Source organism: Lithobates pipiens, unplaced genomic scaffold, assembly GCF_037356315.1.
Source record: "Lithobates pipiens isolate NorthernLeopardFrog02 unplaced genomic scaffold, aLitPip1_a1.2 Scaffold_3, whole genome shotgun sequence".
Classification (NCBI taxonomy): domain Eukaryota; kingdom Metazoa; phylum Chordata; class Amphibia; order Anura; family Ranidae; genus Lithobates; species Lithobates pipiens.
Window position 1 is genome coordinate 133,791,081 of NW_027507790.1, and position 20,908 is coordinate 133,811,988.

Here is a 20,908-nt window from a genome sequence, read left to right on the forward strand (position 1 = left end):
GCGTGGCACTTTGTCCGATCGGAATTCTCTACAAATGATCAGACAATGTCCGATCGTATCATGTTGTCGGAAAATTTTATAGCCCAGCTAGAAAACTTGGTCTGTCGGATACTCCGACGGAAACAGTCCGATGGAGCCCACACACTGTCGGATTATCTGACAATACGGTCCTATCGGACATTGTCCATCGGAATGTCCGACCGTGTGTACAAGGGCTTATACAGCGGACATACATGCTGGAGGTTTTGGAGTATTTACTTACTCATAATTTCTTTATTTTTAATGTCTTTTATCTCTAAAGATGTGAGGCCGCAAAGGGGGGTGACATTTTCACCCTCACTCGCCAACCTGTTCATGGGTTGGTGGGAGCGATCCCACATCTATGGAGATTCCAGTCCCTTCAGACCGTACATCCATGCTTTTTTCTGGTACATGGACGATCCACTGTTCATTTGTGTGACAGAAGGATAGGAGACCCTTACTAATTTTTGTCTTTACTAAACTCTAATACCAGCAAACTTGACCATCACAGGTCATTTAGAATTTTCATAGATCTCCGTCTTGAATGTTCTTTTAGTAGCATCAGAAAGTTGGGTCATAACTTGTCTATACAGAAAGCTTTTGGCTGGCAACAGCCTTTTGCTGGCTCAGTCGGGCCACCCCAAACACACAATTAGGGGTATACCAGTGGGACAGTTTTTACGTATACAGAGAATCTGCAGTGAAGACGACGACTTTGAGAGAGAGAGGTATCTTTATTGTACGATACATTCAAACAGCGGGGTTATCTGGAGTGGACCTTAGAGGGTGCTTATAATATTGCTTAAAAGAAAGTTAGACAGGAGATTCTCACAAAATCCTGCAAGCCTCTAAGTCAAAAAATGAAAATAAGCCCACATTAATCACTCCATTTAGTTTCTTATTTCAACAAGTGGGTGACGTTGTTAAGAAGTATTTGCCTTTTATTGTACGAGGATAGTGTTCTGTCAGAGATTTATGGGATGTATTAACATTATACCCAGCAGGGCACAATCTCTGGTGAGTTCACTGTCTCCCAGCTTTTTTCATTCCAGTCACAGACAAAACACAACCTGGCTGCATTTTAAGGGCAAATACAAATGTAGTGCTAGGGATTGCCCGTGCTGTCCTCATATTTTTGGACAGGAGGTGGTTACGTCCAGTACCAACAATAAATCATTTGGTATAAAACATTTCTTAATTGCAATACCTGGTACGTTATTTATGTTATCACATGCAAATCCTGCCGGATTCAATATGTGGGACTTACCACCAGGCGTCAAGATTTCTGGTACACCCTAATGATATCAGATTGGAGAAATCCACCAATGTAGCTAGACACTATAATATACATTATGGTGGTAATGCTGACCTAGTATCAGTACAGGTTGTGGAGCGGGTAAAACTCCCAGCAAGGGGTAGTAACCTATTCAGGTCATTCATTTTGTAAATATTTTATTCTCTTTTCATGTGACAACACTGAAAAAATTACACTTTGCTACAATGTAAAGTAGTAAGTGTACAGCTTGTATAACAGTGTAAATTTGCTGTCCCCTCAAAATAACTCAACACACAGCCATTAATGTCTAAACCGCATAGTGAAAATGTCCAAATTGGGCCCAAAGTGTCAACATTTTGTGTGGCCACCAATATTTTCCAGCCCTGTCTTAACCCACTTGGGCATGGAGTTCACCAGAGCTTCACAGGTTGCCACTGGAGACTCCTACACTCCACCATGACCACATCACAGAGCTGGTGGATGTTAGAAACCTTGCGCTCCTCCACCTTCTATTTGAGGATGCCCCGCAGATGCTCAATAGGGTTTAGATCTGGATTCATGCTTGGCCAGTCCATAACCTTTAACGTCAAACTTCTTTAGCAAGGCAGTGGTCTTCTTGGAGGTGTGTTTGGGTTCAATATCATGTTGGAATACTGCCCTGTGGCCCAGTCTCTGAAGGGAGGGGATCATGCTCTGCCTCAGTATGTCACAGTACATGCTGACATTCATTTTTCCCTCAAGGAACTGTAGCTCCCCAGTGTCGGCAGCACTCATGCAGCCCCAGACCATAACACTCCCACCACCATGCTTGACTGTAGGCAAGACACACTTGTCTTTGTACTCCTCACCTGGTTGCCACCACATATGCTTGACACCATCTGAACCAAATAAGTTTATCTTGGTCTTATCAGACCACAGGACATGGTTCCAGTAATCCATGTCCTTAGTCTGCTTGTCTTCAGCAAACTGTTTGTGGATTTTCTTGTGTATCATCTTTAGAAGAGGCTTCCTTCTGGGGCGACAGCCATGCAGACCAATTTGATGCAGTGTGCGGCGTATGGTCTGAGCACTGACAGGCTGACCTCCCACCCCTTCAACCTCTGCAGCAATGCTGGCAGCACCCATACATCTATTACCCAAAGACAACCTCTGGATATGATGCTGAGCATATGCACTCAACTTCTTTGGTCGATCTTGGTGAGGCCTGTTCTGGGTGGAACCTGTCCTGTTAAACTGCTGTATGGTCTTGGCCACCGTGCTGCAGCTCAGTTTTAGGGTCTTGGCAATCTTCTTATAGCCTAAGCCATCTTTATGTAGAGCAACAATTCTTTTTTCAGATCCTCAGATAGTTGTTTTCCATGTGGTACCACGATGAACTTCCAGTGACCAGTATGAGACAGTGAGATTGAACAAACCTACTACCCATTCACACCTGAGACCTCACTTTTGTTGACAGTGGTTTAAACATTAATGGCTGTGTGTTTAGTTATTTTTAGACAGCAAATTTACACTGTTATACAAGCTGTACACTCACTTCTTTACATTGTAGCAAAGTGTAATTTCTTCAGTGTTGTCACATAAAAAGCTATAATAAAATATTTACAAAAATGTGAGGGGTGTACTCACTTTTGTGAGATACTGTATATGCATCATTTGCAGTGCCGATGCAAGGATTTTTGATACTGAAACCTAATTTTGACACCCCCCTCCCTAGGCTTAGTGGCAGCAGTGGGGGTGGGATGTGATGGGTGGCAGTGGTAATGGGATGGAATGAGTGGCAGCTCTGGTGGGATGGGATGAGTGGCAGGGGTGGTGGGATGGGATGAGTAGCAGCAGCGGTGAGAAGGGATGAATGGCAGCAGTGGTGGGATGGGATGGGATGAGTGGCAGCGGTAATGGGATATGATGGGATGAGTGACAGCGATGGTGGGATGGGATGAGAGGCAGAGTTGGTGGGGGTGATGGGATCAGTGGCAGCTGTGGTAGGATGGGATCAGTGGCAGCTGTGGTGGGGGGATTGGATGGGATGAGTGGCAGCAGTGGTGGGGAAGGGGGAATGGGATCAGTGGTGGTGGTGGGATAGGATGAGTGGCAGTGGTGGTGGGATAGGATGAGTGGCAGCAGTGTTTTTTGGGATAGGATGGGTGGCAGTGGTGGTGGGATGGGATGAGTGGCAGCAGTGGTGGGGGAGGGGGTTATGGGATCAGTGGTGGTGATGGGATAGGCTGATTGGCAGTAGTGGTGGTGGGATAGGATGAGTGGCGGCTGTAGTGGGAAGGGATGAGTGGAAGCTGTGGTGGATTGGGATGAGTGGCAGTGGTGGTGGGATGGGATGAGTGGCAGCTCTAGTGGGTTGGGATGAGTGGCATGGTGATGGGGGGTATAGGGATGAGACACGTGGTGGTGGCGGGATCATTAAAAGACAGCAGTGTTGGTGAGGGGGTGGGATCAGTGGCAGCGGTGATGGGGGGGATAGGAATAAGACCTCTGTTGGTGGTGGGGGGATGGGATTAGTAAGAGGCAGCGGTGGTGGAGGATGGGATCAGTTGCACTGGCAATTACTCACGTTGTCAGTCGATGAATTCCCTCTCAGTATATCTCTTCACCTGCCTCTGGTGATGGCTCTGCTGACATGGGGTCTCCTTGCAGAGCTCCTCCCCCTTAACTCTATTGATCATCAGCTAGTCATCTGACTGTGTCCTTCAGTTTCCTCCTCCCTAAATGGCCTCACTCTGGAGAGGATAGGCAGGGCGGTCCACAGTGACAGTGCTCAGCCTCTCCTCAGCGGTGAGCAGGCAGCAGTTACCCTCTCCTCCCACAGTAGCGGAACGGATGGGCGGGCCCCCCACAGTGGCAGAATGGACAGTGGGTCCCCCCCCCACAGTGGCAGAAAGAGAGGGCAACTGCTGCGGGGACACTGGTAGTTCTGCCACTGACTGCCCCCTCCCCTAGTTTCGGCCCTGGCGGCGCCAATCCTGATTGATGTGCGCTCTACTTCACCTATAGGTAGCGCTGACCCCTGATCATATGGGTCATATGTCATAACACTGTGGGAATATATTTGTCTACAATATAGTTATGCTCATGTTTTAGAACATGTGTGATTTAGTTTTTTGATTCTTCAGTTTTTTTATTCTCATGTTTTCCTGCATGTGTGCATGATTATGTTCTTTTGACATATTGGCTCATCTTTACAATTGTTCCATAGTGTGTGGATGTTGATACTGTTTTATTTCACACCTTTTGATCTATGTATATTCGGAACATTGTTATATTCCACACACTATATTTTCTGTCCAATTTGATTGCACTCCCAAGCTGCCTCCATTTTGGACTTCTGGAAAGAGGGTGGCTTTTTTGCACCCCTCCTCTCCCAGGCATTTCCTCCATGGATCAGTTGGGGATATTATACTATGTTTGATCTTATTAGAAAAAAAATGTATTTTTGTCTTTCTTCTTTGACATTGGGATTATTTTCTTCAGTTGGAATGCTATTATCTTTTTTTAATGTAAGGTGCTACTTTTTTATATACACCCCCTCTCTTCTTTTGTTGTTGTTTTCATTTATATATTTTTACTTTGTTTCTTTTTCACATGTGGTATTGATTTATTTGTATATCATGTGCACTCCCTTGGCTGCAAGATTGCGAGGTGGTATTATTGGTCTCACCTGCAGCCTTGGATATATGAGGAAATGTACAATCCTGGGGTATCAGTCAATGATTAAGCACAGCAGTCTGAAACGCGTTTGCTGATTTCTTGGGAGCTGTATGTGTCTCTGTGTTTAATGGATTTGCAATAAAGGATTCATTTTACATGCTGAATGTGCTGCAATTTCTCTTTTCTTAACATTTCCTTAGCTACTTATTTCGTAACATCAATAGAGGCTTATTGTTTATTTGGATCAAATGTCTGTCTTTAATTCAAACAGTAAATATCTTTCTGTTTTGCAATTTTTAAGAGGAAGGGTGCCTTATGTCCACTATTTATAGCCATTAACCCCTATGCACCCTTGGTAGCATGCCATGTTTATCAGGTTAGCAAAATGAATGCTGTACCAACAGATAATCACATTACTCTAAACAGAAATTAACATTTAACAACTCATATCAACCGTGGGGCAGGATAAATTCCCAATGTAACCAATCAGGTCAAGAACATTTTGATTATTATTCATTTTTAATACCCAATGGGAAGTGAGACTCGGGAGTGTTATTTTATAATTAGATTTGGTCACCTACAATAAATATACTAAGGGCCGGTTCACACTGCAGGCGAGGCGAGGCGACTCCGACTTGCCTCGCCGCGACCTGCCGCGGCCTCAGCGGCGACTTGCAAATGACTTCTGTATAGAAGTCAATGCAAGTCGCCCCGAGGTCGCCCAAAAGTAGTACAGGAACCTTTTTTCTGAGTCGGAGCGACTCGAGTCGCTCCTCTCAGAACGGTTCCATTGTACAGAACGTGGGCGACTTGCGAGAGCGAGGCGAGTCGTGTCGCCTCGCATCGCCCGCTGTGTGAACCGGTTCTTATACGTCTAAATAAACAGTTCTTATAATAATATGAAAAAACATCACATTTTGTAGTCTAGCTTATTTTTATTTTTTTTATAAAAGTGCAGCATAATCCACTTGAAACATATAATTTTTACTACCTTGGTAAACAAACTAATTCTGGTCAGGTTCACTTATCCCTAATGATGAACTATGAATACACAGATATTTCTGCACATAAAGTTGCTAACGCCATAAAAAAGGAAAACTCCTACACTATAAAGAATGTAGTGATAACATCTCCCTCTTCAAAAAACACTCTTTATACATTAGCTATAGCATATTTGTCATTAGGGAATTTGAATATGAAATATTCATAGTGTTTTTCCTTCCAAAAAAGGGATAGAGGGAAAGAAAAAAAGTAAAGAACCAAAAGATATCACCTAATGAATAGAGCATTTTCACTTTGCAAAATGAATTTTTACCTAGCTTAGTGAATGATGTGACTCTAAAAAGTACTCAAAGCCCTTGTACACACGGTCGGACATTCTGACAACCAAATCCGTTGGATTTTGTCCGACGGATTTTGGCCGAAACTGTTGCATACACACGGTCGGACAGAGTTGTCAGAAAATCTGATTGTACATAACGTGATGACGTTATTTGGTTACGACGGGACTACGTTCAGGCTAATAGCCAATAGCTTTGGTCTAGGAATTCGATATGAGCATGCGTGGCACTTTGTCCGTCAGAGTAGGCTACACATGATTGGAGTATGTCTGATCAGAGCATTTTGTCGGAAAATTTTACGGACATGTTGGAAAACTTGGTCCGTCGGATACTCCGACGGAAACAGACCGATGGAGACCACACACAGTCGGATTATCCGACAAAGCGGTGCGATAGGACACATTCCGTCGGAATCTCCGACCGTGTGTACAAGGGCAAACATATACAATATCTCACAAAAGTGAGTACACCCCTCACATTTTTGTAAATATTTTATTATATTTTTTCATGTGACAACACTGAAGAAATTACAATTTGCTACAATGTAAAGTAGTGAGTGTGCAGCTTGTATATAATGTTAGCCATTAATGTCTAAACCGCTGGCAACAAAAGTGAGTACACCCCTAAGTAAAAATGTCCAAATTTGGCCCAAAGTGTCAATATTTTGTGTGGTCCACACTATTTTCCAGCACTACCATAGCCCTCTTCGGCATGGAATTCACCAGAGCTTCACAGGTTGCCACTGAAATCCTCTTCCACTCCTCCATGATGACATTACAGAGCCGGTGGATGTTGGAGACCTTGTGCTCCTCAACCTTCAGTTTGAGGATGCCCCACAGATGCTCAATAGTGTTTATGTCCGGAGACATGCTTGGCCAGTCCATCACCTTTAATGTAAAGAGAAAAGTGCATAGGGAATACTGATTTTGAGCTGGCTGCACACCCCGAATAGAATTATACAAAATATACAATAAATTCCACTTGGGGTTTTAGAGCAGCAATGAGAGACAATGTTAGATAAAAATTTGATTATTTTATTAACCCAAAAAGCATTGTAGCCACAATGATTTTAAAATTCAAGCTCTGGTGTACATGTATTGAAACAACAAAATAAATAGAAATACATACGACATTTGGTACAAAATTCATATGAAATGATTACAGAAAATCTTCAAAGTCTTTCATAAATTTTAAATCATTTAAAGTAAAGCACCCTGCTACCCCAATGCATTTCGACCCTCTAGAAATTATGGTCTTCTTCAGGGGGGACAATACTGTAACTTTTATCAAATTTTATCGACTTTTATCACATTTCTGTGAAATATCAAAATAAAAAAGAAATGTAAATATATAAAGAAATTAGTTTAATTTAAAAATTATTATTTATATAATTTGCATGCAATATTTACCGATTGGACCAATCGCCTGCACTTAAACCAGAGACTTTGATTATGACATATTAAAAGAGACTATATTTTCTCCCTGGGGGTGATTCTGGGTTCGTCACAGTGATATTTCCTCCCGCTTGTCCCACCTACCAAAAATGGGGGGAGGGGGAAGAGGGGGAAGGAAAAAAGGAAAGGGAGGGGTTCCACAAAGGCATATAAATTACAGTCTAAGGCCGCGTACACACGGGCGGACTGTTCGCCCAACCTTGTCCGCTGAACAGTGTTTGGGCGGACAGTCCGCTCGTGTGTGGGCTTTCAGCGGACAGTTTCAGCGGACAGTTGGACGGACAAAGTCTTTCGGAAATTCCGAAAAACTGTCCGCTGAAACTGTGTTTGAGCGAACAGTCCGCCCGTGTGTGGGCCTGTCCGCTGTACTTTCGAAATGAGCGGACTGTTCCCGCTCGGAAAGTCCGCCCATTTCGAGCGCGTGTACAGGTAGGCGGGGCCCGCGAAGGAGACGTCGCGGGCTCCGCTGCCTGGAATGGGCTTAAAGGGGAACCCCAACGCCGAAAAAAATCGGCGTGGGGGTTCCCCCAAAGTCCACACCAGACCCTTGTCCGAGCACGCTACCCGGCCGGCCAGGAAAGGGGGGCGAGCGAGCGCGCCCCCCCTCCTGAGCCGTACCAGGCCGCGTGCCCTCAACATGGGGGGGTGCCTTGGGGAAGGGGGGGCCGCGCGGCCCCCCCACCCCAAAGCACCTTGTCCCCATGTTGATGAGGACAAGGGCCTCTTCCCGACAACCCTGGCCGTTGGTTGTCGGGGTCTGCGGGCGGGGGGCTTATCGGAATCCGGGAGCCCCCTTTAAGAAGGGGGCCCCCGGATACCGGCCCCCCACCCTATGTGAATGAGTATGGGGTACAATGTACCCCTACCCATTCACCTGTGAAATAAAGTACAAAAAAAAACACAGGGAAAAAATATTTTATTGCACAGCTCCGGGGGTCTTCCGTCTTCGGGGGTCTTCTCGCCGGACTCCTCCGCTATCTGTGTGTAGCTCTTTTACTAGCGGAGGAGTCCGGCTTTCTTCCTCCCCGCCGCCGGCCTCTTCTCCCGACTTCGGGGGTCTTGTCCCCCTCTTCGGTTCTTCTGCCGGTCCACCGCGCCTTCTTGTAGCTCTTTTACAGGCGGTGGCCCGGTCTTCTGTCGCCGCTGTCGTCGCCGCCGCCGCCTTCCGTTCTTGTTCTTCTTCTTCTTCTTGTTCTTGTTCTTCTCCTGGAGATGTTGACTCGACGAGCTCTCCGGCCGGAATGCCAGAGCCGCGCTGTGCGGTCACTTATATAGTGACAATGGGGCGGTGTCACATGGTATATGTCACATGGGTTGGTCACATGGGTTGATGTCACATGGGGACTATGACATCGTAAGGGGGCGGGGTCACCATGTGACCAACCCATGTGACATATACCATGTGACACCGCCCCATTGTCACTATATAAGTGACCGCACAGCGCGGCTCTGGCATTCCGGCCGGAGAGCTCGTCGAGTCAACATCTCCAGGAGAAGAAGAACAAGAACAAGAAGAAGAAGAAGAACAAGAACGGAAGGCGGCGGCGGCGGCGACGACAGCGGCGACAGAAGACCGGGCCACCGCCTGTAAAAGAGCTACAAGAAGGCGCGGTGGCCCGGCAGAAGAACCGAAGAGGGGGACAAGACCCCCGAAGTCGGGAGAAGAGGCCGGCGGCGGGGAGGAAGAAAGCCGGACTCCTCCGCTAGTAAAAGAGCTACACACAGATAGCGGAGGAGTCCGGCGAGAAGACCCCCGAAGACGGAAGACCCACGGAGCTGTGCAATAAAATATTTTTTCCCTGTGTTGTGTTTTTTTTTGTACTTTATTTCACAGGTGAATGGGTAGGGGTACATTGTACCCCATACTCATTCACATAGGGTGGGGGGCCGGTATCCGGGGGCCCCCTTCTTAAAGGGGGCTCCCGGATTCCGATAAGCCCCCCGCCCGCAGACCCTGACAACCAACGGCCAGGGTTGTCGGGAAGAGGCCCTTGTCCTCATCAACATGGGGACAAGGTGCTTTGGGGTGGGGGGGCCGCGCGGCCCCCCCTTCCCCAAGGCACCCCCCCATGTTGAGGGCACGCGGCCTGGTACGGCTCAGGAGGGGGGGCGCGCTCGCTCGCCCCCCTTTCCTGGCCGGCCGGGTAGCGTGCTCGGACAAGGGTCTGGTGTGGACTTTGGGGGAACCCCCACGCCGATTTTTTTCGGCGTTGGGGTTCCCCTTTAAGCCCATTCCAGGCGGCGGAGCCCGCGACGTCTCCTTCGCGGGCCCCGCCTACCTGTACACGCGCTCGAAATGGGCGGATTTGCCTCCTCCTTACGTGGGCGAGTCCGTTCATTTCAAAAGTTGAGCGAACTGTTTGGCAAACAGTTCGCTGAAACAGTCCGCTCGTGTGTGGGCAAGTCCGCTCATGCAAATTTTGAGCGGACTGTTTGCCGAAACTGTTTGACGAACAAGGTTGGGCAAACAGTCCGCGTGTGTGTACGCGGCCTTACAGGAGATGACAGCGTTTTGGAATTTTTCCGGGGGAAGCAAAGGGGAGATCAGTATCGCCCAATTTGTAGCTGCACCTGAAAGTAGTAATGTGTCAAAATTACTTTTAAATCATATATTCAACATTTTCTCTATAGAAAATGATAAATGTAAATTTATATGTCAAACTAAATGTATTACATAGACTCATTTAATGCCTTATATCCTAAAGGTTGTAAGTATTTATAATCATCCATTAGTCAAAAAACTTTATTATAAGGAAGGAGAAAGGAGGTGGTGAAGGGACTGTGAGTCCCGTGCTAAAGAAGGTGCAGTGCGCCTGACTAAATGAGTGAGAAAATAAATAAATAAAACTAAACGATGCTTGTGATGAACTAATGTGCACGATTGGAGTGAATTGATATAATACTATTATAGGAAAGTGCCCAGTGTTGAAGGTGTGCCATTTACTACAATGGAAATATGAAAATGTAGGTGTATAATTGCAAAAAAATTAAAATGATTATTTTACCTCTTAGCTGTTTCTGCTAGGCTTGAGGAATGACCAGTAAAATGTGCTTTAATTCTCTGCTATGGGTGTTATACAGAAAACCCTGCAGTGTTATGGAAGAAACTGCAACTAAATAAAGTGAAAATGTTTGAATGAAAAATCATTCCAATCAGTTTTTTTTGTATATTAAAAAAAGCATTGTTCAAAGAGAAAAGTTGTACAGCAAACCTTCAAGACATTACTATACCTGTCCATGCTGCTCTTATCTTATGGCACCCCAGGGTTCAATTACGGAATCCTGGTGTGTGCACTATATTTATACCACTTACTTGATTGCTAATTGTATTTATGTGTGTTTTCTCCACCTTGTTGCACCTAATCTGGCCCAAACTGATCCTCCCCTTCCAAGAAGGACACCTGAGCCATCGCACCTGTCATCCCCCCGGCGTTCCGGAAGACAAACGCTGCCCCGGAACTTCCGCTGCCTCCGACGTAATCTGCGTGACGTCACGCCGCGCACGCATGCGCAATACAGACCGCCCCATACAGACAGGGCGATCGTTCTCGCATGCGCCCCACGCACCGTGCACAGCCCAGCGGCGATCAAGGAACGCCACTGGCACAGGGATTACTCCCCCAGTCCAAGAATTATGGCTGAGGGAATAGGAGGCCGGGAGATAATGATGATATTCTCCCACCTCTCCCCGTGCCAGGAAGCCTGTAATACCTCAGAGGGCACCCCCCCCTAGATGGATTATTAACACTGCAACACCCGTAACACCCTAAAACATAGGTAAAAGAAGAAAAAGATTTTTTTAGTAAATAAAACTATAATATAGTATTTATGAAATGATTATCTTAATTTGGACTTTAACAATAATATAATAGATGGCATGGATGTTGTCAACATCCATGCCATCTATTATATTGTCTCTCAACATTGTCTCTCATTGCTGCTCTAAAACCCCAAGGGGAATTTATTGTATATTTTGTATAGTCCATCACCTTTAACCTCGGCTTCTTTAGCAAGGCAGTGGTCTTCTTGGAGGTGTATTTGGGGTCATTATCATGTTGGAATACTGCTCTGCGGCCCAAGGGAGAGGATCATGCTCTGCTTCAGTATGTCACAGTACATGTTGGCATTCATGGTTCCCTCAATGAACTGTAGCTCCCCGGTGCCAGGAGCTCTCATTCAGCCCCAGACCATGACCATTCCATCAACAGGGAGGGTCATGGTCATGCAGGCAAGAAACACTTGTTTTTGTACTCCTCACCTGTTTGCCGCCACACACGCTTGACACCATCTGAACCAAATACGTTTATCTTGGTCTCATCAGACCACAGGACATGGGTCTAGTAATCCATGTCCTTAGTTTGCTTGTCTTCAGCAAACTGTTTGCAGACTTTCTTGTGTATCATCTTTAGAAGAAGCTTCATTGCCATGCAGATCAATTTGATGCAGTATGTGGCATATGGTCTGAGCACTGACCCCCCCCCCCCCCCCCCCATTAACCTCTGCAATGCTGGCAGCACTCATACATCTGTTTCCCAAAGACAACCTCTGGATATGACGCTGAGCATGTGCAGTCAACCTTTTTGTTCCACTATGGTGATGCTTGTTCTGAGTGGAACCTGTCCTGTTAAACTGCTGTATTGTCTTGGCCACTGTGCTGAAGCTCAGTGTCAGGTTATTAGCAATCTTCTTATAGCCTAGACCAGTGGTTCTCAACTCCTGCCCTCAGGACCCACTAACAGGCCAGGTTGGCAAGATAGCAGAAATACATCACAGGTGATATAATTTGCTGCTCAGTGATTGCAGTATTATAGTCTGCATTACCCCAAGGTAATACTTAAAATCTGGCCTGTTAGTGGGTCCTGAGGACAGGAATTGAGAACAATTGGCCTAGGCCATCTTTTATGTAGAGCAGCAATTTCCAGATCCTCAGAGTTCTTTGCCATGAGGTGTAATATTGAACTTCCAGTAACCAGTATGAGAGAGTTAGAGGGATAACACCCCGTAGGTGGCCACGCTGATCGGATTCGCTTCAGAACCGATCAATCTCCAGGCCCTGGCCAATGGTTTCTGGCCTGGACCTGGTGATCGGTCCTGGCAAATGAAATCCTTCCCCTGCATGTGTAAGCTTAAACACAGCAGGGGAAGTGATGACATCTCTCCTCGTGGAAGTCTTTTCATTCCAGAAAGAGGAGAGAAGACATCTCAGAGCAAGTGCATCGACACTACACTGATACCAGTTCACATAGGTACACTTGTCCCTTACACATGCCCCTTCACCCCCTGTCACTGTGTCACTCAGTGCAGTGTTCATATTTTTTTTTGATCGCTGTACTGGTGTCATTAGTGACATAAATCAGTGTTAGGGTACTTAGTGTAGGCCCAGATAGGTCTAGGCACCCCCCTAACCCCCCGAAATAATGGTTTAACCCCTTGATCACTCCCTGTCACCAGTGATCCCTATATTAGTGTCACGGGTGATGCTGGTTAGCTATTTTTTTTAATAGCGTCAGGGCAGCCGCCGTATATTACTTAAATAAAGGTTTAACCCCCTGAACACCCAGCGGGTGATATCAGTTAGGTTTTAGTATCATATAGGATCTGCATGACCCCAGGCAGCACCAGATTAGTACCAGTAGCACTAACACCCACGCATGCACCATACACCTCCCTTAGTAGTATAACGTCTGAACGGATCAATATCTGATCTGATCAGATCTATACTAGGATCCCCAGCAGTTTAGGGTTCCCAAAAATGCAGTGTTTTATCGGGATCAGCTCAGATACCTGCTAGCCCCTCCACCCAGCCCTGATCAGCCCAGCCCACCCAAGTGCAGTATCAATTGATCACTGTCACTTACAAAACACCCTGTGAACGCAAACAGTTTGTTTTGGAGCTCTTTTCCCAGTGAATCTCACTACTATACCAGTAAATTTAGAGACCAAAATGTAAAATCAAAGGTACGGTAGTGAAGAAGCCTACACGTTTCTGAGCATGACAGATAGTGAAGAGGAACCCACCCATCTGTCAGATTCAGGCTCAGAATATGAACCGGTAGACAGCAGTGGCACCCTGACAGATACCGCTGATGATGGAGTAATAGTAATAATAAAGGAAAGCACTTGAATCCACTCAAAGATCTAATTCAATTTAGAGCATAATTCCATCAATATGACCGGCTTCCTTCCCAGAAGCAAAAACGTATCATAGAGGCAAACAACGAAGGAGGATGTGAGACCATATGCTCACATTGGGACAAGAAAGCTCAAGAATATAATAAACAAAAAAATGGTAAACTTTATTAGAAAATAATCTAACAGGCAAAAAATGCACACAGTTCTATCCAAAAATTTCCTTTTTGTAAACCGTATCAGGCTCAATGAAGGTGCAGTCAGGAATAAGTTCCACAGATTATGGAGTAATAGTCCCTGCCAAGGTCAGGCATAGCATTTTTCTGCTGTCGTTGAGGTACAAGTATGATAGGGCTTTCGTATGGAGCAGAGAGCCCGTACTAGTGCTGCTCATCATTCTGGTGAACTGGCAAGCACCAGCGGCCAAGTACATTCTGGTCGTACATCCAGCACTGCAGTAACACTTGAGTCCCATAAGTGCAGTTCAAGCTGGTGAGGTGGCTAACACAAGTAGTGCCCCGCAGCCACCAAGAAGAAGACAAACGCAGGCCCATCAAGCCAATAGTGCCCTTCCTGCTGCCCAACACTTCTGCAGCATCCGTACTTCCCCCATTCACTGGCCAACCCGGAATTCAGGTGGAAACAGTTTATTTTACGTCACTTGATTTTTATTCGCTGTTTTTCACAGAAGATCTCTATAGATCTTTTGGGGACCAAAGCGATGTGTATGCTGGTCAATTCATCGCCGCTAATCCCCAGTTGACCCTTGCCAGAGATTGGAGACCTATTACGGTCTCTGAATTTAAGACCTTCTTGGGCCTATCCCTTCTCAAGGGCATAATTAAAAAGAGTGAGTTGCGGTCACATTGGTCCACTGACCCAATTCACCATATGCCTGTGTTCTCTGCCTCCATGACCAGGACACGATACATGCAGATCTTGTTGTTCATGCACCTCAATGATAATGAACTCTGTCATCCTTGGGGTGAACCTGGATTTGATCGGCTCTACAAAATTTGGTTGCCCCTCATAAACCACTTCAACCAACAGTTTTCAGCCTTGTTTACTCCCGATCAAGTTGTCTGCGTTGATGAGTCCCTGAATACGTTTTCTGGCTGCTTGTCTATAAAACAGTATCTTCCCAGCAAGTGCGCCAGATATGAGGTCAAGATGTATAAGCTCTATGACAGGGCAAAAGGCTATACATATAGTTTTATGGTTTACGAGGGAAAAGATAGTCACGTAGAGCTGGAGAACTGCCTAGCTATATAGGAAGCGCTGGTAAGATTGTGTGGGACTTGGTGTCACAATTACTACAAAAGCATGCCACTTTTTGGTCACCTTTAAGATTATGGAATTGGCGCATGTGGCACCATGCGATCTAATCGCCAGGGCTTCCTCCAACGGCTTGTAGAATCCCGACTTAGATGGGGGGGGGGGGGAGAGCCTGCTTGAAGTGTAGTAATTTGTTAGCAGTAAAGTGGAAAGATTCACGGAGTGTTTTCGTTCTGTCCTGTCTTCATGCAGATACGACAGTTCAAATTCCTATGGCGACTAGTGTTGTGGAGAAACCCCTCTGTGTCCACGAATACAACCTTGACATGGGAGGGGTGGACTTCAATGACCAGTTTTTGGTGCCATGCCTAATTGCCTGTAAGGCCAGACGCTGGTACAAAAAAAGTCTGTATACGTATTTCAATTGGCTCTGCTGAAAGCTTTTGTGCTATACAAAGCTTCAGGGTGACCTGAATCCTTACTAAAATTCCAGTGAGAGACCGTCACAGTCCTTCTTCTCCTTCTTCTACCCAAAGAACACCCCAAAGAAGATGTCGTGTCTGCAGAAAACATGGATTTAGACGTGGCACCCGCTTTTATTGTCCCTCCTGTCCTGACCTACCTGGTCTCTGCATTGATGATGGTTTTAAACACTACCACACACTGGTGGAGTATTAGTGTAGGGTACAGCACTACACAGTCCTAGGGCACACTAACACAGGGTCTCGAAAGATGAAATGGCCATCAAATTTTGAGAGACCCTAATCTGTAAAGTTCAGTTTACATTTTTCATAAAAGTGAAAAAAAAAACACACACAAAACAAATATAAAATAAAAAAGCCAAAAATAGTTGTGGTTTTATTTTTCTTCTCTCTCTTATGTTTGCTCTCTACTGTGCGCTCTGTTCTATATCTATTGCTCTCTCTCTGTTGTTACTGTATTTTAGAACTGTAATGTTTTATTTTTACTATGTTGTATTGTATTTGTTTACAGGTATGGTATGTCTTACTGTTATACTGTAATGTTACTTTGTTTAATTGTTAACCATCGCTTGCTTAGCAGGTACACCAGTCAGCTGCAGCACTGATTTATTTATCTTGACAGCACCAGCGTTTGCTCCCATGATACATAAATCAGCAACTCCAGCACTGTAGGAGGTGATTTCACCACCACAGTTAAAAAAAATGTATGCCCATCCTTAGAAGTGGGTGGATGAAGGTCAGTATTCTAATGGCCACCAATCTATCTCTTTTTTTCATGCACCCTATAGGCTGCATGAAAAAAGAACATGACAATGTATGCCCAACAAGGACCAGCGACGTATTGGTATGTTGCTGGACTTTGAGTGATTATACCAGAATGATGCCTGCAGGTTTAGGTATCATCTTGGTATCATTCTTTTCAGCCAGCTGTCAGCTTTCATGTAAAAGCAATCCTAGTGGCTAATTAGCCTCTAGACTGCTTTTACAAGCAGTGGGAGGTTACTCCCCCCCACCCACCATCTTCCATGGTATTCTCGGGCCCTCCTGTCCCAACAGGGAACCCGAGAATGCAACTGGTGGTTCTGCTAGCTGACCATAGAGCAGATCAGAGACCAGAACAGCTCCAATCATCTATATGGCCTAAGAAACCGGAAGCTACGAGAATTTCATAACCTAGGTTTTGCCGGATATAAACAGTGCCATTGGCAAATTGGGAAAGCATTTTATCACACAGATTATGGTGTGGTCAGATGCTTTGAGGGCAGAGCAGAGATCTAGGGTCTAATAGACCCCAATTTGTTTAAAGAGTACCTGTCACTAACTATTGCTATCATAATGGATATTTACATTCCCTGAGATAACAATAAAAATGATTTAAAAAAATGAAAGGAACATAAATAATGAAAAAAAAAAACACCCCTGTCCCCCCCGTGGTTACGCACAAAGGCAAACGCAAGTGTCTGTCTGGTGTCATGTAATCAGCAATTGCACCATGTATGTGAGGTATCACCGCGATCAAGGGCAGCAATTTTAGCAGTAGACCTCTGTAAATCTAAAGTGATAACCTGTAAAGCATGTCGTGTTTGGTATCCATGTACTTGGCATAAGATCATCTTTTTTATTTCATCAAACATTTGGGCAATATAGTGTGTTTTAGTGCATTCAAATAAAAAAAAATGTGTTTGAAAAATCGGTATGCAAATACTGTGTGAAAAAAAAATTCTAACACCCACCATTTTAATCTGTAGGGCCTTTTCTTTTTAAAAAAAAAAATATATATATATAATGTTTGGAGGTTCAAAGAAATTTTCTTTCAAAAAAAAGTGTGATTTTACTCCTCACTACCTATCACAGTTTCAGAGGCCCTGAAATGTACAGATAGCGCAAAGCCCCCCTAAATTACCCCATTTTGGAAAGTAGACACTATAAGGTATTTTCTAAGAGGCATGGTGAGTATTTGCTTTTGAAAATGAATAAAGAAAATAATTTTTTTTTTTTTATTTCAAAACTTTGGGACAAAAAGCAAGATCTGCCAAATACTCAACATGCCTCTCGGCAAATAGCTTGGGGTGTCGACTTCCCCAAAAAGGCTCACACATGTGGTATCTTCCTACTCAGGAGAAGCAGCAGAATGTATTTTGAGGTGTATTCCACATATAACTATGGCATGTTTGAGCAATGTATCATTTAGTGAGAAATTTGTGAAAAAAAAAAAAAAAAGAAAAATTGTAATTTTCCTGCAAACTGGTGGCAAAATATAAAATATTCCATGGACTCAACATGCCTATCAGCAAATAGCTTGGGGGGTCTACTTTCCAAAATCGGGTCATTTGGGGGAGGGGGTTTGTGCTATCTTGGCATTTTATGGCCTTCGAAACTGTGATAGGTAGTGAGGAATGAAATAAAAAATGTATGACCTTAGAAAGCCTGAAGGCATTGATTGGTTTTCAGGGTCCTGTACAGGGCTAGGCGTCCAAAAATTCTGACACATGTGGTATCTCCGTACTCAGGTGAAGTGGCAGAATGAACTTTGGGGTGTATTTCCACATATAACCATGGCATGTGTGAGCAATATATCATTTAGTGAAATCTTTGTGTAATTTTATTTATTTTTTGTCATATTTAAATCACTTGTGACAAAAAATTAAATATTCAATAGCCTCAACAAGCCTCTCAACAATTTCCTTGGGGTGTCTACTTTACAAAATGGGGTCATTGGGGGGGGAGGTTTGTACTGCTCTGCCATTTTAGCACCTCAAGAAATGAGATAGGCAGTCATAAACTAAAAGATGCCCTGCGTAAATTCCAGAAAATGTACCATAGTTTTGTAGACACTATAACTTTTGTGCAAACCAATAAATATAAGCTTACTGAATTTTTTTTTTACCAAACACATGTGGCTGAATACATTTTGGCCTAAATGTATGACTAAAATTGAGTTTATTGGATTTTTCTTATAACAAAAATTAGAAAATATAACTTTTTTCTAAATTTTCGGTCTTTTTCCATTTATATAATAAAAAATAAAAATTGCAGAGGCAATCAAATACCATCAAAAGAAAGCTCTATTTGTGGGAAAAAAAGGACGTAAAATTTGTTTGAATACAGCATTGTATGACTGCGCAATTACCTGTTAAAGCAGCACAGTGGCAAGTTGTAAAAAGTGCTCTGGTCATTGAGCAGCCTAATCTTACGGGGCCGAAGTGGTTAACTATATCTAATGTAATTGCTAATACTTGTAAAGTAAAAAAGAGCCTTGGATGCAGATGTCATCTGAACAAAATGAAAGCTAGTATCAATCATCTCTGGCCCTGCCTACAGCATATTATTGAACAAAAAATACACATTTAATTTGATGTTCAATAAAGATTTATTGGAAGCTGTAAAACAGTTATTTGATATTTATAATCTAATTGGAATTGCTCTTCTGAAATTGTTTTTTTTTAGTCATCTGACTGGCACAGTCTATTGATAGCTAGTTCCTCATTGTAGTTCAATATATTGCAACTATCGCTTTTCAGGTGTCCGCTGGTTTTCAATTTGTAGGAGATCAAGTGCACTTTAAATAAATCCTAAATTTAAACAAGATCACTTTTTCTTGAGAAGAACAAATATATCTTTAGATTCAATCTAGGGGAATTATTAGCTGTATTTTTAGATTTTCACTACCCCAGGGAAATACATATACCTGGACTCCCACTACATGAATTATTGATTATTTAAATATTTATAAGGGGCTCTTGCCCCCCTTTTTCTTTAAGGAGTCCTAGTATATGTTCGGTGTGTGAGGCGGCTTCATCCGTGTATATGTTTTATGTTGGTCTATTGTTTTTATGTGTCTTTTTAATATTGTTTGTAGGTTTATAAAGTAATCGCATAGGTGGTGTGAAGTGAGTATTGTGTGTAAAATACATTAGGACTACTCAGATATGAAGTTATTGCTATCTAAAAATAAATTTTATAAAAAACTTTTCATCTATATTTATCCACTGCGGCCAAAAGTAGCCATCTGTTTTTTCCCCCCTTGTTTTCTCTTTGGTGGTGAACCTCCCTTGTGTTCCCCCAAGGGGGATAATTCTTTATGCATATTGTTTTGGGTTACGGCAGCAGCCTCCTATACAAGGAGGAGCGATATTAGTTGACTAGAAGTATACCATTCTTTTGAGTCAATTGGAGTTTGTTCACTAAAATAAGTTGCCTGTTATTTTCTCCCATGCCAAGCAGAAGAGAATAATTCACAGTCTGTCTGCTCATCCAGGCTCGTTTCCAGTAGTTATGCATTGTAAGTGCCCTTTCACACAGGCTGTCCGATGAGGTTCACCTGTCAGTTTTTCAGGCGGACCTGATTAGACCCTCCATTCACCCCTATGGAGCTTCAGATGTCAACAGACAGTCCACTGCCATCCGCCATTGTCCAATCCGAAACTGTCTGCAAAATTCAGATGAATGGTTGTCCATTTTCATCCAATCTCCCTGTAGAGGAGAACAGGACTGGGTCCATCTCCGCTCTGCTCAGTAAGTGGAGACAGTCCTGTTAACTGCCTGCTCAGTGGGCATCAGCATAGCACCCCCCCCGCGCGCTGAGAAAGTGGAGTCCTGCAAAAGTAGGTGCCCATGTGAAAGGGGCCTAAGTGTGGACACTAAGTGCCTGCCCATATCCCAGAGCATCAGAGGGAAAAAGAGAACACCAGTTGCTGGGGAAGCAAGGGTTAAAATATTTATTCAATTTTACCAAATAAGTGTTTATGCAGGCAAGGGGAACCTGCAGATGAAAACAAACTGCGTAGCTTTGACTAAAGTTAGATAATACCCTTGTCATAGGTGTAGGTCATTTACTTACCTTTCAAAGACAGCCTGAAAAATTCCCAGAAATGGCATCCCCCATCCTGCCTTTTTGTTAGGACATTGCTAAGACATTCCCAGCTGTTACTGCTCACTCTATTTACTATCACAGGAGTAAACTCTTCTTCTGATTTGAACACCCTTACATGTGCGTTCCCCATCATAGTAGCTCTGAGCTTGGTGAAATAAAACTGGAACTGAAATAAAATATGAGATTGAAATAACTTTTAAACTAAATATTATCCAAAGGTGATTACGGATACCCTCTATTTATTTTCCAGCGACGTGCTTCATTTTCAACAACATGCATATAACATTGGCCATTCTGGCTTTCCTGCTTTTTTTCGACTACTTTTTATGTTTTGTCTCATCATTATGAATATTACATTGTTTTAACAGATCATTAAATTGATGTGTTAAAGTGTTTTC